At 38.0% G+C, this 17,952-nt stretch overlaps 1 protein-coding gene and 1 pseudogene across 2 annotated transcripts in view; both read left to right on the plus strand.

The window, feature by feature from the left end:
• The first annotated feature begins 1,591 nt into the window (after positions 1-1,591).
• On the plus strand, positions 1,592-10,367 carry LOC104876475 (annotated as a pseudogene).
• Positions 9,664-17,952, plus strand: part of Ap1g1 (adaptor related protein complex 1 subunit gamma 1) — a 79,618-nt gene continuing 71,329 nt past the window's right edge. For both annotated transcript variants that reach the window (XM_010644470.3, XM_010644471.3), the window contains exons 1-2: positions 9,664-9,811; positions 9,939-10,060. The gene's annotated coding sequence lies outside the window, so the exon portion shown is untranslated. The remainder of the gene's footprint in view (positions 9,812-9,938; positions 10,061-17,952) is intronic.

Consider the following 17,952-nt stretch of genomic DNA (forward strand, 5'->3'; position numbering starts at 1 on the left):
TCCCTTCCATTTCTTAAATTCTGTGGTTCTATGCTTACCGTAATAATCTGTGTATGTGTGTGTGTATCTGTGCGCACACATATAATTATCCCTGTCTCTGAAATTTTTAGAATTCTTAGATGAAGATTCTTGACCTACAGAATTTTATTAATTATAGTCAATCAATTTTAGTTTTCTCTTGGATCCTTATTTTTCTGATAATTATTTCTTTTCTTCAGGGAGCAGAACAATCCGAACTTAAATCCCTCTTGACAGTAACTCTGAGATCTTTGTTAAATGGTGCCTCTTGTGAAATATGTGTGAAAGAGCTAAGAAGCTGGATGAATTTTTAAAATTTAGCACTTAAGGCTGAAGATATAGCTACTGATAGATTATTTGTCTAGCACAGGCAAGACCCTAGGTTTGATCCCCAGCATTAAAAAAAAATCCAAAGAAAAATGAATGAATGTGACCAGGGATTTAGCTCAGTGGTTCCACTGCCTGCTTCGCAAGTGCAAGGAACTAAGTTTGATCCCTGGGACCAAAAAAAAAAAAAAAAAAAAAGAGGAAATAGAGAAAAAAAAAAAAAAAAAAAAAAGTGAGTGAATGAAAAATTAGTATATAAACATAATGGATGATGGAGGAAAGTGTTTCCAGAAGACCAGTGGAATCCTGGAATCAAATGGAGACTCTGCTACTTATTAGCTGTAAGCCTCCTTTTTCTCATATATAAAATGTGGACAGTAATAAGGATTAAAAGAAATAATGTACATGAAACTGTTTAGCACTTAGTAAGTAGCCAGTAAATATTAGGTGTCTTTTCAGTTTCTATTATATGCTATGTTCTGATTAGTGATTCTATGCATCTTGATAAAGGAGAGGCTGAGAAAACAAGATGTCCCAAGTAATTTTTATTTTTGGTTTCTTATTGACTGGCTTTTGTTTCCTTTTCTTTTTTCTTTTTTCTTTTCTTTTTTTTTTTTTTTTTTTTTTTTTTTTTTTTTTTGAGACAGGGTCTCACTATGTAGTTCAGACTGCCCTGGAACTCACTGTGTAGCCCAGGTTGGGCTCAAACTCACAGTGATCCTCCTGCCTCAGTCTCCCGAGTGCTGGGATTACAGGATTAAGCCACAACACCCGGCTCCTTGTCTTTTTTAAATTCACTGTATTTTTAAGACTCCTTTTAGATTCGCGGAAAAATGCAAAAGTAAATTTTAAATTAAATGCCATTATTGGTTATGTAAATTCTATTTTCTGTGTCCAGGTGAGTTTACATGTCTTTTCCTGCATATGCAAAAGTGACATCTGCAAACCAATGTCTCCCTTTGAAAAAATCTTTTCCTTTCTCATAAATAACAAGTTCACATGAGAGCTGGGGAATGTAGCTAAGTGGTAAAGTGCTTGCCAAGCATGCAGAATGCTGGGTTTGATTCCCAGCACTGCAAAACAAACAAAAGTTTACTCAGAGAATATGAGGTTAGTTTGAGGAGTGAAGGCCAAGGGTATGGCATAGCCACCTGTCTGCCTCTCTTCAGAAGTAAGGCTCCTCACCCTGGCACCTGTTGGAGTCCTAGACTGTCCTTTGGTGCATAGGCACAGCCTGGCAAGGAGCATGGCATTCCCTGAACTGGACACCGAGGACTGGCTGCCCCAGTTACTGCTCTTCTTGGACTTCCCAGGTTAATTTTAAAGCAATTCATGCGGCCTATTTTAGAGGAACAAAGATGAGGCTATGCACATCAAGGAAAACAAAAGCAATTAACCATGGATTCTTCTATGCAAATGATAATGCCCATGTTAGGAAAATAAAATTGAGTGGAGAACAATGAGTCAGAAGCCCTGCTCTGCTTCTGGTTGGTTTGTCCTCCCCTGGTGACCTCTCAGTTTTCTTTTCCCTCATGGGAGAATGGCATCATTTTCTCAGTTGGTGGTTCCAGTTGATTGCTGTCTCATACCCAGTGAGGTTTTCCCCTCCAAAGTCTAAAACATAATACAGATATTTGCCAGGGATTTAGCTCAGTGGTGCCGCTACCTGCCTCACAAATGCAAGGTCCCAAGTTCCATCCCCAGTACCCCCCCAAAAAACAAACAACAACAACAAAGACCAGAATTGTTTACATCAAGAATAACTGAGAAAAAGAAAATATTGTGAGATAGAGCATCTCAGGCAGGACTTTGGGCTGCCTCTTAAAAAATTTCTAAAGCAAAGAGGCAGCCTTTTCCCTCAGGGCTTTGATTTTCACTTAGAGGGAATACAGAACAGATTTCCTTTTATTTATGTATTTAATTTAATTTTTTTTACTTGTATTAGGACCTGCTTTCACCACATGATTCCATTCATTATTAGTTTTCCTAATGGTATCGATCAGACTTCAAAGAATGTGTAGAATTGGCTGTCGGAATTTTAACTTTTACTTCATTTCTGGTTTTTGTCATAACTGAAGGGTTAAGTTCTAAAATCCTCTTCCCAGGTCAGTGAACTGGGGACTGTGCTTAAAAGAAATGTGAACATGCTTTTTGGGCAAACATTACATAAACGACAGCAGAAAGAATAGTTTCTCTCTGAATTTAGGACTTATTTATAGACTCATATGACTCAAACCTTAACAAAACGGGCCAGTGGAGCCGCCTTTTTGACTCCTGTCATTGTATTTCCCAAGGGTTTGCCCTCTCTGCTGTCCTGTCACGGGTGAGTTGTCTGGCATATGGAGAGACAAGAAGAATTATTGTCAAACAGGCTGACTGTGTTTCTTCTGAGAGAGCTGCCTGTCTACGCTAATAGACCCATGGGTTTCAGTTGCTGATACTTATTTAGAGCTGTTTAAGCAACTCATCCAGGTGTGACAGCACATGGCTGTCATCTCAACCTTCTGAGAGGCTGAGGCAGGAAGATCCCGAGTTTGAGCCTCACCGGGGCAGCTTAGCAAGACCTTGACTCAAAATAAAAATAAAAAAGGGCTGGGGTTGTATCTCTGTGTGAAACTCTGAGTTCAATCGCCAGCATCACAAAGCAAAACAGAAACCTTACTGTATCTCTAAACCCAAGACAGAGGGATGCCCTTAAGTTCTATAGCTCCCAAATGGCATTCTGTATCTTCCAGAAAGCCTTGTTTTGATGGTCTTGCTCCCAATTATCTCAACTTCCTGTAGGTAGTATTTGTATTTTTAAAAATTTTCATTCATATGTCTGTAGTACATTCATTATGGGGAGTTGGTATATGCATATAAAACATATCTTAATTTTTTTAAACAAAATTTATGTTTTCTGAAGTTGGGTATGGTGATGCACACCTATAATCCTAGCATTTAGGAGGCTGAGGCAAGAGGACCACATGAGTTTGAGGCCAGCCTGGTCTACATTGTGAGTTCAAGACCAGTCTGAGCTACGTAGTGAAACCCTATCTCAAAAATCAATTACTACCACCACTAACAACAACAACAAACTTATGTTCTCTGGACTTATCTGTTGAAAGTATCACTAGTTTCCTTGTATTTATGAAAATGTGAAAAGTCTAGTTTTCCTCAGTGAGATTATAATTATCCACATGGTATTGGCAGTCTCTTCTGTAATGTCTCTTGCACCCAGCACAGCATGCAAATCAGGCTATAAATTAATTGGATGATCCTAATATGGGCTAGAAAACAAGCCCAGAGCTGGAAGGTCTAAATTGAGTTTGGTTTATTCTGTATGAAAGTATGACACATCATTTAATCTCTGGCCCTGTTTCCTTATCTCTAAAATGTGGATGGATAATACTTATCCTAAAGACAGCTACATTTTTTTCAGGATAAATTCCATACATTTAATGCTATTAAGGCCATAGAAAAGCAGAGAAATATAGTAAAGCATTACAAATCAACCAATGATTTTAGAGAATTAGAAAGATGTAAGAGATTTCATGTAATCTTTTCAGTTAAAACATTTTTATTCAAATGATAAAGATTTATTGACACAGAATTGCATACATATAATACTTTCTCTGTTATTCTATGTAGTACTTTGTTCTTTTTTAATTTTTATTTTTGCTAGTAGATGTTTGCAGTGCATACTGATTACATTCATTGTGGGGATTTGATACATATATATAACACATCTCAATTCTTTTTACTTCCCTTCTCTCTCCCCTCCATCCATGTCCTGCTCCCCTCACCATCTGCAAAGATGGCTAGCAATTTACTGAGCCCTTACTATGTGCCAGCTGCTGGTCTAAGTATTTCAGGTGTTGTATCAGCTAATTTAATTATCACACTATCCTTAAGATGTCAATGCTATTAGCCCCATTGTGCATGCGTTTAAAGATGTTACATAACTTGTTAGAGGTCACACAATAAAGGAAACCAGGGATTTCAATCCAGATAATGTAGCACTAGAAACCAAGCTCTTCACTACTCTACTGTAACACTTTCGTGGTTTATGAGCTCAGGGCGCATGCACAGAAAATGAATCAACTTACGTGAAAATTGAGACGCATCATGGATCAGCCAATAAATACTTTACTTTGCATCTCATTGTCTGAATCCTCACACTCCCTTCTGGAGTGTGTAATTTTTTTTCCTGTTTTTTTGTTTATTTTGTTTTGGTACCGGGGATCAAACTTGGGACAGCACGATTGTGAGGCAGGTGGTGGAACCATTGAGCTAAATTCCCGGCCCTGTACTTTTTTCTTTTAAACAAATCTTTTCCATGCCTCTTACTGACTAGTCCTGAAATTTCTTTTTCTTCCATGGGAGTCAGTGTACATATTCTGTGGGGTAGGTCCAAGCAGCCATGCAATGAAAGGAGGAATGAAATGTGTCAAGTTTTTGGTCTGCATTCTTCTGCTGGTGTTTTATGCCTCTGAGCTGGGATTGACTGCTGCAGGTAAGGCAGTCTAGCTTGTCCCGAAGGGGACCATGACCCATGGGGCTACTCGTGTACCCTGTTACCCTTGATCATCACGGTGGTGAGTGCCTGTCTCTTCCTCTTGGCCTTTATGGGCATCTGTGGAGCCTACAAGGAGAACTACTGTCTTTTAATATTTGCCATCTTCCTGTTTCTTATGCTAGCGGCAGTGGCCATAGCCATTGCTGGCTATATTTTTAGAGACAAGGCCATATCAGAGTTTAATAAGGACTTCTGGCAGCAGAGGCAGACTTACCTCCAAAACTGTAACACAGCTTCATCCCTGGACTAATTGTCGGAAGAGTACAAGTGCTGTGGGGCTGCTGACTTCACAGATTGGGAGAACAGCCCTAGCATGGCCGCGGGATGACTTCCAGACTACTATTCTGCCAGTGTCACTGCAGGCAGTGGAACTGACTTCTGAGTGCATTCAGCCCATATTCAGGGCTGCATGGAGAGGATCGGGATCTGGCTGAGGAAGGATGTGCTGTTGATAGCTGCAGCAGCCCTGAGCATTGCTTTTGAAGAAGTCCTGGGAATTGCTTTTACCTGCTGCCCTGGGTAGAGTATATGAAGTGGCTATGAAGTGATGCACAAGGTTTGATTATTTGAGTCTCCGGGAAGTGGAGTAGAATCCTCCAGCAATTAAAAGTATTTTTTCAAGCCAAAACAAAAAATGCTTTAGTTGAACTGTAAGGTGAAAAAAGAGAAACAAAAACAAAAAAAACATACTTACATTCTTATGATGACTATACTTTTTAAAATAGTTTCATGGATCTGATCCCTTTTGGGTCGTAAGCCAATTCAAATCCATTTTGGAACAAATCAAAACATAAATAAATATTGGAAAGCAGAGTAACAGGCCCAGAAATGTGAGATATGTTGGTAAGGGACCAAAGTGAGTAGAGCTAGAATAGCAATGATCTGACTTCTTATCAATGCATTGTCAGGTTTTTTTTGGTCATTATTTGTTAAATTGAAACATGCAAAATTTCAATAATAAAATCACAAAAATAATGATCTTTTTTCCAGTTATCTCTGCCTAGAAATGTGTTTGGTGCTTCAGACTGTTGCTGTTATAAAAACAAAAATTAGGGACTAGAGATGTGGCTTAGGGGCAGAGCACCTTTCTGGCATGTGTTGGGTCCTGGGTTTCTTTCCCACTCCCCACTTCCCAGAAAAGTCTCCTTTAGTTTTTGGAGCCACAAAACTACATAATCTTGTAAGGAATTTTTCCCTATATAAAGGTACAGTTTGCTAATTGAAAAAATGAAACATAAAAATCCTCTATAACTTCATCATCCAAAGATAACCATTTATTTTATTTGTTTGCTTGCTTGTTTTTTTGAGATAAGGTCTCACTGTGTAGCCCAGCCTGGCCTTGAACTCATAGTGATCCTCTTCCTTCAGCCACCCAAGTACTAGGATTACTGGCATATACCACTAAGCCAGCCCAAAGATAATAATTTATATATTCTAATTTTTCCTTCAACTTTTTCTATTTGCATATAAAAATGTAATTTTTTCATGTTTTGCTTTATTTATTTTAAAGTCTTTATCGAGTTATCATAAACAGACTAAAAGCCAGATTAACAGACCAACAAATATATAAAACACATAAAATGATTATACTAAATCAAGGTATGCTTTTAGATATGTTGGCTATGCTGGATTGCAATAACTTTCTTTTTTTTCCTATTGTCTTTTATTTTGTACTTTATTTATATATTGGGTTTCTAGTATAAGAGAAATCAGAAACTCTATGTTTGATTTATTTCACTTAACACTATGGTCTTAAGGTACACCCATTTTTCTACAAATGATTCAAATTTATCTTTCTTTGTGGCAGAGTAGTACTCCATTGTGTACATATGCTACATTTTCTTTATCCATTCATCTATTGATAGACATATAGGCTCCTTCCAAGATTTAACTATTATGAAGTATGCTACTATAAACATGGGTGTTCATGTATCACTACAATATGATATCTTAAACTCTCTGTGGAAGATACCTAGAAGGGGAAGGAACAGCTGCGTCAAATGGAATTTCTAGTTTTAGTTTTTTTGTGTTTGTACTAATTTACATTCCCATCAGCAATGAAGAAATGTTTCTTTTTGCTCTGAAGTCTCTCCAGCATTTGCTATTTTTTGATTCTTGATGATAGCTGTTCTTTCTGAAGTAAGATGGAATCTTGATGTTGTTTTAATTTGTGTCTCTTGAATGGCCAGTGATGTTGAACATTTTTCATGTTTTTTTTTATTCTTAAATGAACTAGAGAGTATATTTGTTAAGTTCCAGAAAACATTGACATTTTAAAATTCTAATTCTAAACGGCACAATCTCTTTTGAAGTTGCAATTAAGAAATGTATTTACTTTATAGACCATTGTGGGTAGAATTACCTCTGACATAATATCCAGAATTCCCATTTAGGAATATGTCAAAATTTTCCATATATATCATATAATATATATCCCCCTTCACCATTAAGTTAGGTGTGATGGTTTAAAATAGTTTTGTTTTTTTGTTTTTTCTTTTTATTGAGTTTATTGGTATACTCAATATATATATATCTAGGTATACAATGCAGTTACATTCATCATTGGGATTCTGTACTTTTACGGAATAGGTCTTGATTCTCATTTTTTCCCCTTGTCCCTGCCCTCCCTTCACCCCTCCTCCCCTCCCCACATTTTTCATGTATTTATTGGCCATTTGTACTTCTTCAAAAAATGTCTATTTCAAATGCCCATTTTTTATTGGGTCTTTAAATTTGGGAGAGTCTGTTAGTTTGAGTTCTTCATAATTCTAGATATTAGTCTTTTGAGGAGTAGTCGACAAATCTTTTTTTTTTTTTTTTTGCTATTCTGTATGTTGTCTCTTCATTGTTGGTGGATCTTTTACTGTGCAGAAGCTTTTTAATTTGACGTGATGTCATTTGAGAGTTTTTTTTGGGGGGGAGTTTTTTTTTAAATGAAAAATGTAAGTTAAAAAAATACAGGGAGAAGATTTATGTTGCCATTTTCTCTTTAACTTTGCCATTCCTCTCCTTAAGAAGATGAATTATCTCTTCTTTTGTGGTTTGCAATGGTAAACACTTAATCTTGGCCTCTAAGCAGTTTTTGTAATGTTCCAAAATAGAATACTTTAGGTAACTCTGAAGCTTCTTCTTCTTTTTTTTTTTTCAAGTACCGGGGATTGAACTCAGGTCCTTGTGCTTGCGAGACAGGCGCTGGAAAAATTGAGGTAAATCCCCAGCCCTAGGTAACTCTGCTTTGCAACCTGCAAACTACTTTTTTTATGGAAACCCTAAAATGAATTTGGCATATGTTCCATGAATAACCAAAGCTCAGAGGCATCCGCATGATACCACTTTTTGGTCCTCTCCACTCTTTACTAACCATGTAATCCAGGCCTGCACTGTGGCAAAGTACCATAGGGTTATAGAGAGTGTGAATTCCATAAACATTCTGCTCTCCAAATCCTTTGCTCAGGTTGATCCCATCCTGAGTGTGCATGGGTTTGGGGTGGTAGTGGCTGCAGTTTTCTAAGTTTTGAGAAATCCAGTGGGGGAAGAGAGTTTTAGCAAGTCACTGTTTCTGGGTCTCAGTTTCCTTCCTTATACAGTTTTTTGTTGTTTTGAGACAGGACCCCATATGTAGTTCAGGCCGGCTTTCATTTCACTAAGTAGTCTGGGCTGGCCTTGAACTCCCAAGTGATCTTCCTGTTTTAGCTTCCTGAGTGCTGAGATTACAGGCATGTGCCACCAAGCCCAGCTTTCGGTCTCCTTATTCATAAAAATTGTATATTGACTCAAGAGGTTTTCCATAGGGTCACAATACATTACACATAAAGGTGCTTTATGAACAATGTGCATATCAATATTCAATAATAAAAACGATAATTCTCATTATCTCCCTCTTGGCCTCCTTTCTTTCCAGTCACTTGGCAGGTGTTCCAGAAATTCAAGGGCAAAATTGTATGGTTGGGCATACCCAGTTCACTTTTTGTAAAGTGTTTTGAAATCCTTGCGTGAAAACTACTGCCTAAAGAAAAAAAAAGTGCATACAATTTCCTTTTTATGACTCAGGTCCTAAACTCAGGACTGTGGTTGGATAGGTTTTTCTCTGGAATCCAGTCTGGTGCAGTTTTACTCACTTTCAGGACTGCTTTGTTGCCAGGCCACCTGAAGGATTTTAGTCTAGGTAGGTCACCTTTCCTTTAAAGGGGCCAAGATATCAAGGACTGCTTTATGTTCACATGGAAAAGTCTCCTGTCACATGTCAGTAATTATTTATCAAGCCAGCAACTGTTTGGTTAGGCTTTCTTTGGCTCAGGTCAATAATTCAAGGAATCATAGCCCATTCTGAAATGGTTTCAGCTATCATTAGTCCGAATCTTTTTTTCTCTCTCTCTCTAATATATGAGGAAACAGGATTTGAAGCGTTTAGGTGATTTCACAAAACGACGAGGGGCAGTGCAGGACTTGGAATTCATTCTGCTTTATCTTTTAGCTTTTTTCATATAACTCGTTGCAAATATATCATAAAACGATAGAACCCAAGACCTCTTGGAGCACATTTCATAAATTAAAGAGAAGCTAAGGTATCAAGAGGTAACAGGAACAACTTTGGAGTTCTTTAGGGATAAGACCTGCTCAGGCCCGCTCACCTCTCACTTCTCCCACTACTTTGCATAGCCCCGCCCACTCCAGGTGGTACCACCGCTTCCTGGTAACCCAATCTCCCTCCCCCCAAAGCGGAACCAAAGTGCGTCGGCTCTCTCGTCGGCCGGATCTTTCTTTCCCAGACTCTTCTCAGCGGTGACTCGGCAGCCGCGTCTAGCGTCATCAGTGACAGCCCCGAACCTTACTACGCTTTGCGTCGCTCTGCCTGGAGCGGTCGCTTCCTCCTTGGCAAATAGTCCTCGGCGGAGTCCGAGTTCTTGGGTAATCCGCGGGGGGAGGCGTAAGAAGTTGCAGTCAGGGGACGCGGGATCGACGGGGAGAGGGAGATAAGTACTGAAGTTTCTGCTTTAGTGTGTGAAGTTAGTTAAAAAACTCCCTTTCTCCTAAGGATCCCTCCGCCTGCAGTAGCGGTGGTGAGGCTGAGGGAGTCGCCATTTTGGATGTTCGGTTCCTGCTGCCACTGCTGCCGCCGCCCCCGAAGCTGCTGGTTACATTCGAGGTTTCTGGCCGGTGAGTGTCACTCGCGGCACAAAGAGCATATTGTTTCTTTTGCCCCGGAGCTGCCTGGAGCATAAGGCCGGAAGCTTCCTGTCAGTCTCTAGGGTCCGGTGCCAGCCTGTGGGGGGTGAGAAGATAGGACAGGTTGGACCCGGTGGGGCCGGGAGCCCCAGTGTTGCTCGGACTTTCTGAGGGCCAATCCTGGGGCCTCAGACCCGGAGCTTCCGCGCAGCGCGGCGTCTCTTGTCGTGGCATTGCCCGGCTGGTGCAGGCCTCCTTGAACCCCATTGACTTTCTTAGGCTGCAAGTCCTCCTTTGAAAGCTCATTCAGGAACCTAGGATTTAGCGGGGCGGGCCCCACCCCCGCGTGTCCTCTAGGAGCCACTTATCAGCGTTCTTGTCTCTTGTGCCCGGGTCAGGTCTCTGAGAGAACTCTCAGCATTTCCACATGCTCGGTTAATCACCTCCTGACCCTGCAATGCTGTTCCTTCCGAACCGGACCTCGGCCTCGCCTCCTTGTAGCCTTCCAACTAATACAACTTTTCCAATTTTCTGCCTTTTAAAATTTTTATTTATTTATTTTGGTAAATCCACACGCGTCTGTACTGTTTACCCTTCTTTCAAACTCCTGATCCTGCGGACGTCAGTTTCTAATAATTCTTCCGATCTTCCTGTTTGCCAGCGTCGGGTTGCTTGCGCTTCCTTGTTAGGGCTTGGGTATAGAAGATCCGTCGAGCCACACGTTCAGAGTGTACTTCGGCAGTAAATGTTTATAAAGCAGATTGGCTTTTGGTAGGGGGAAAGGAGCTGTCAAACGTTTTCTCCTTTGTGGATTTCTTTTCTTGCAGAACATGGAAATTTTTGGTATTTACTGACAGTTTTGCTTTTTTCTGGAAATTTATTTCCCTGAGTCTGAAAAATCTGTCCATGAAGATGAGGAGTTTGAAGTAGGTAGAAAGGAGAGTAACTTTTTTGGTTGTTGTGGGGATTAATTAGCAAACGTGTCTGAATTATTATGTTTTTTTTACTACTGGGGATCGAACTCGGGACCTTGTGCTTGTGAGGCAGGTAGCGGAACCACTGAGCTAAATCCCCAGCCCAAGACTGAATTATTTCTTAGCGATTCTAACTTTTAGGGTGCTCAGAGCAATTTTTTGCTGACCGCGTCTAAAAATACCTGTATCAACTTTATATGCTCTTTTTTCTTGGGTAGTTAAATTTTAAGTTCTTATTTCCACTGTTCCCCATAGCACTTGTCAGACTATATACACCTTGACTTTGAAAAATATGGTTCTTCAGGTATCCATAATCACGTCACTTTTATTCTATTCTTAATGTGCTTTCAGTCTATCAAGCATTTCACAATAATTTACTCTTTCCTGCATTTCAAGTTGGGTGTGATTAAATCAGCCCATTTCATCTCAGCCTGGTGTTTTACATCTGCCAAAGGGAATTTAAACAGTTAAGTGACTCTTGAAATTTAAATTTACATCTTGAACTGTGTCAACTCTTTTAATATTTAGTATTTTTAGCCATGTAGATGCATTATTCTTAGCAAGTTATTGAAATGAGACTACAGATAATTTCCTATGTAGCTCATGTGACTCAAGACTGAGTATTTTCAGTATACTCTGTTCTTGTTACTGGTTTTCAGTAGATCCTTCAAAACTGTATTAGTTATTGTTAGCTATTAGTGAGTTCTATGAATGTGTTATTCTGAGGCTATGGAATTTTCTTTTGCTTTAAAAGAATTGTCAGCAGGCATGGTTATGCAGGTCTGTAAACCCAGCACTCTGGGAGGTGGAGGCAGATAACACTAAACTAATGACAAGAGATGGGGAGAGGGGAAGATAATTAAAAATAAGATGCGTTATGTACACATAGGTATCAACTCCTCAAGAATAAAATGATCATTTTCTACTGCATACAGGTACTGATAAATAAAAATTGACATAAAAACCCAAAGCAAAAAAACTGTGAGACACTTGAGCATGGAATACTTGTTTACTAAGTAGGTCCTTGTTTACTAGTGAAATGTTCTGAGTTACACTTTTCAGACAAAGTATTGGAAGAGCTATCAAATATATTTAACTCAGTTTATTTGAAGTGTTCATTCTTAGTTAATTTGTAGTTCATTTAGAGGAAGTATCCTCTTAGCTTAAATTATTAGCCAAGTGCTATTTCATTTACCACTGATTGATCAGCATTTATAAGGGTCAACTTTAAGCACTTGAAATTAATATTAGCATTTAGGAAACATATTCATTTTGTTTTGGGAGTAGTTACTTTACTTAGCCTTTGAACCAATCTGTTATACTGTCAGCAATTCTGGATTTGAGGGTGAATTTTAGAATTAAATTATTGGATAAAATTGACAGTAATTTCTTGGTGCCATTTCACTTCAGTGTTTGTTTTTAAAAAGTCTTAAAATCAGCGGTATGCAAACAAAACAATGAATCATAAAAACTTAGACAAATTTATTTTAACAAAATTTTTATTAGTACATGTTTACAATACATGTTTACATTCATTGTGGGGAGTTCATACATGCATATGACACATCTTAATTCTTTTTACTTTCCCTTTGCCTTCTCCTCATCCTTATACAAATGTAAAAAGTTGACTTTTTCAAAGATTATTTATATTAAAAAGATAAGGTGGGAATCTGATATCAAAACAGATTGTCCCAGTGTTTAATCTATTTTCATTCGCTGAGGATTTAAAAATTTTGTGGCTTCAGCAGGACTTGACATCAAAACTTAAAAATTCTTAATTTTAGCTTCAGAAAATGTGAAAATATTTCCTATCTTCAAACAGCAGCAAATTGTTTAGCTATTTTAGATGCTATGATTTAATCTTTCATTTTTTTATGAATTGTTTTCTATTCCTGGCTTTCTTTCATGTCTTTTATTCATTTTTTTATGCAGGATAATATTAAAGTAGCAAGCAATTTTAAAATTAAGAGAACATAGGTTTAGGGCTGGGGATTTAGCTCACTGGCACTTCGCCTGCCTCGAAAGTGCAAGGTCCTGAGTTTGATCCCTGGTGTGTGCATAGGGGAGACATAGGTTTATATAACCTCGTAAGTATTGAAAATGTTTTGTTTTGTTAAAATGCATTAGGATTTTTTCCCGGTGTCTTTTTGTATAGAAACATTTATTTCAATTAAAGCAAGAAAGAGAATAGGGAAAAGAACACCCCCCACCCTGGGCTTGAACCCTGTAACATGCAACCCCTGAGCTTCAATCTCAGCCCTTTTTACCTTTTTCTGAGACAGGGTCTTGCTGAGTTGCCCAAGCTGGTCTGGAATTTGGGATTCCCCTGCCTCAGCTTGGATAATTACCAGCCTAAGAGGGGTCATTTCTTCTTCGAAAGTGCATATTTCTTTTCTTCACTGAACAAACAACACAAAACACTTAATTTGGGGTTGGGTTTTGGTTACAACATACCTGTCAGAGTTGGAAGGGTCTAGAAGTGGAAACAAAACAAAACAACCCCAGCCCACACTTGCCAAACTTGTCGAGTCAGCATTAGCTAACACTTTAAAATAAGGACAAATTTAGTATAAGATGGTTGAAATGAGTAGTGTTTTTTTCACTAGGTACTTGAAAGTTTTGCTGTTTAAAAAAAAAAAGCCTATTCTCTCCATTGGAGGAGCAAAATGAATAAGTTATAGTAAATATTGGCAGTAAAAAATTAAGTAGATTTAAAGGGGGTAAGCTTTTTTTTAAAGATGGGGGAAATATACATATGACCCTTGTACTTTATGAGTCACTAAAGACATCTTAAAGGCCAGTAGTTTTTACCCCCTTTCTGTGTTACAGCACAGTGGTCACAGTATAACCTGATAGGAATTTGCTTTGTTAACTTTAACTTGCTTGTTATATCTTCCTTCCTGAGGTACTGAGTGTCACTGACTTTTCAGCTTGTCAGGTTTTGAGGTTAGTGTTATGGATTTCTGGGAGTAGCATATATGGGAAAAACTTCATGTTAGATCTTTGGAGCTGTTTTCCTTTCCTCTCTTTGGAAGTCTTTGAGTTAAAATGAATACCATCCTAGAATAGATGATGTACACAGTTTGGTTATAAGAGCTAACTTTTGTAAAGGATTATACAGTTGTACAACTCAAAGTAAAAGGAGTTCCATTAGTGTTTTTACAGCTCAAGTTAGTGAAGCTGTTTCTAAACCTCACTATTGAGAAATTGTTTAGTTTCAAGCTGAAGGAAGTGAAGATTAGAAGCTAAATTTTCAAATTACTTTTTCTAAAAGTTAGGTAAAAAAGAAAAGTATACATGAATGATTTGGCTTCCTATGTTTTGAAAATTTTGAAAACATATTTTGTTTATTTTGTTTTTGCTTTTGATGCTGAGGATTGAACTCAGGAGGACCTTGTGCTTGCCAGGCAGGTGTGGAGCCGCTGAGCTATATCCTGGGCCCTCTTTGTTTTGATTTTTGAGGCAAGGTTAGCTGTGTAGGTAAGTCTGGCCCTGAATTCACTGTGTGGTCCAGGCTTGCCTTGAGCTCACAGCAGTCCTCCTGCCTCAGCCACCCCAGTGCTGGGACTACTGGTGTGTGGCACCATGCCATATTGCCTTTTCTGACAGTACCTAATATATGTGATTTTGTTTGTTTGTTTGTTTGTTTGTTTGTTTGAGACAGGGTCTCACTATGTAGTTGAGACTGACCTGGAACTCAATATGTAGCTCAGGCTGGTCTTGAACTCACAGCGATCCTCCTGCCTCAGCCTCCTGAGTGCTGGGATTACAGGCGTGCGCCACCACGCCTGGCCTCTATATGTGATATTTTTTAATGTGACTCTGTATTTTGTTTTAGAAACCTTTTCCATGATGAAAGCTTAATACATGGTGGTTGCTATTTAAGAAAGTACAGACAGTGAGGAAGTATTTTACATGCACTGTATTTTTTTTTTTTTATTCAATACTAGGGATTGAACCCAGGGCTGTCATACTAAGCTATATCCCCCGCTTTATTTTTTTTTAAACAGTATGTGTTAAATTGTTCATTGGCTCAGGCTGGACACAAGAGTTGCATTATACTTGCCTCAGCCTCTGAAAGGGCTGTGATTACAGGCCTGCACCACCACACACTGAACTTTTTGCTGTTCCTTGATTACTATTTTTCATTCTCATTGCACTTGTTTTGTCTATTCCTGGAATGCTTTCCTTTCTTTGTTCCAATAAGAGGGCCCATTCTTCCTTCCTCTCTACCTCCAGGCATAAGAATGTAGCTGTTTTTTCTCCCCAGGCAAAGGATGGAGTAATTCTTTAGTATTTGCTGAATTTGTCACCTTTTTTTTTTTCCCATAGGGAATGAGAGTTGTCCAATTTATGCTATTCCTATACAGAGAGAGCACAGTTCCTGACACACAAGGGTACTCTGCAAAATAGATGTTATGAGTGGAAATAATACAGCAAAATTGTTCTTCCTCTCTGATATGGCAATTGGTCAGTGGTAGAGCCAAAAGCCAAAGCTTGAGTTATGGGAATATATTGTAGGTTGTTTACTTGTGGCTGGTAAGTTGAGGTCAGTGAAGTTTGTCACAGAAGACAGAAAACTTTATTTCTGTTACTTTTGAAAATGCTTAGTATTTATATGCTGAATTCTGAAATTGACCTTTATATTTTCTCTTTGTGATTTACAAGTCACAAGCTTCAAGTGATAGCAAAAAATCTGTTCTTTCCACCATCTTTCTTTGTTTTGATTATCTTTTATGTAATTCATTATGCTGAGGAAACTATATTAAGTTGGGAATATGAGTTTTTCCCAACAATGGAAATAAGTTGGCAGTTCAGTGATTTGTTACTGACTCCCCTCCTTTTAATTTTTTTTTTTTTTTCTTAATACAAGGTCTCGCTTTATAGTTCAGGCTGCCCTTGAACTAACTATGTAGCCTTGCCTTGAACTCCCAGCAGTGCTCCTGCCTTAGCCTCCCTAGTGCTGGGATTATACCCTTGAGCCACCACATCTGGTCTTACAATAAGCCCTTTTTTAACATGTTGTAGTCAATAAGTATGATTCTATTTTGATCTTTTAAACAGCTCTATTGTAAGACTTGTAACTTGGATATACTGTAATTTGTTCAGCTCTTTTCCTGTCTCAGTTTTATCTTAATTTTAATTTCCCATTACTGAGTTTAGCTTTATTGGCTATTTGAACTTCCTTTGAGAATTGTCTGTTCATGTCCCTGGTTCAGTTTTTAAAAGTTGTTTATCTCCCTATCTCATAGGGGATATTCGAATATATTTTTTTAAGTTTGCTGGTACATTTATAATATTCTTTGTCCTGTAGCACTGCATTATTTCTTGTCCTTCATTTTTCTTTTAACCTTTGTCACAGACATTTTGTAGTAGTCACATATACACCTCTTCTCTCTGTGGGTTCTAAACTGTCTTGGAAGTCTCTTCCCAACCCAGAATATGCAAATGTTTTCTTAAATATTTTTTGTAATATTGTGGTTTTAAAAATAAGCATTAATTACTCATTTGGAGTTATCGTTTGTATGGTGTGAAGTAGATGATCTCTATATGACTTAACTTTGGATATGCAGAGAGCCAGCTATGCCAGGACTAAATAAATAGCTTTTAATAAATTAAATGCCACTTGTCATATATTACCTTTTTGTTTGTTTGCTTTGTTTTTAGATGTTCTGTTTTTCTCTTCTTGTACCGTTGTTCAGTGTTTTAGTATAACTTTAGTGAAATTTACTTTAGTGTTTTGAGACAGGAATCTTGCTGTGCAGTTCAGGTTGGCCTTGAACTCAACAGTAATCCTTCTACCTCAGCCTTCTGAGTGCTGGGATTACAGGGGTGTGCCATTATGCCTTGGTTGAAAGTTACTTTCTGTTAAGAAATGTTCCTATCACTGTAGTTTCTCATTTCTGACTTTTCTTAAACATTTGTTCTTTTTATTTATATGGATTGAAAAATTTTTTTTTAAATTCAGAAAATCTAAAAAACTCCATAGTTTACAACTCCACTATATTCATAGGTTAATTTTGAAGGACTGACATTGGCTAAAGATGACAATTTTTTCCTTGTTTGATGTGTATTCATTTATTCAGGCTTTATTTTAGGTCTTTAAATAAATGTTTCATAGATTTAATCATTTTCTTTGTATAATTCTGTTCCCTTCCTTACTAAATTGTTCCTAAGTATTTTATTTTGATACTGCTGCCAATGAGACTTTTCCTCCTCAACATCTAACTGGTCAGTATCAGAAATGTGTTAAAAATGATTTTTTTAACAGTCTGAGATGAAGCCCAGAGCCTTGTACATGTCAGGCAAGTATTCTGTTACTGAGATACATCCACAGCTGTAAAAATAAATATTATATTTATTTATTTTTGAGACAGAGTCTTGCTGTATAGCCCAAGGTGGCCTTGAACTCACTAATATAGCCCAGGTTACACTCCTGGGACAATCCTGTCTCAGCCTCCCAAGTGCCAGCCACCACACCCTGCAATACTATTTTTAATTTTTCTGTAAACAACTTCCCCTATCCTCTTGTGTTTCCAGAATTAATTCACATGAAGAATATGCTAGGGAAAATTTGTTACCTTATTATTAAATAACTTTCTAATATTTCTGCTTTTCATCATGTAGAAAATACTGTTACATAGGTCTTTTGAGTTGAATGACATTAAGTGTGAAAGGTTATGATTTTTACATTACTCTTTTTTTTTGTTTGTTTTTTTGAGACAGGGTCACACTGTGTAGTTAAGACTGACATGGAACTCACTATATAGCCCAGGCTGGTCTTGAACTCACAGCGATCCTCCTGCCTCAGCCTTCTGAGTGCTAAGAATACAGGCATATACCACCCCACCGGGCTGCATTACTCATTCTTATAGTTTTTGTTTGTTTGTTTGTTTCTTTTTTTTTTTT

The sequence above is a fragment of the Fukomys damarensis genome, unplaced genomic scaffold, assembly GCF_012274545.1.
Source record: "Fukomys damarensis isolate Sample0158 unplaced genomic scaffold, DMR_v1.0_HiC HiC_scaffold_32, whole genome shotgun sequence".
Taxonomy (NCBI): Eukaryota; Metazoa; Chordata; class Mammalia; order Rodentia; family Bathyergidae; genus Fukomys; species Fukomys damarensis.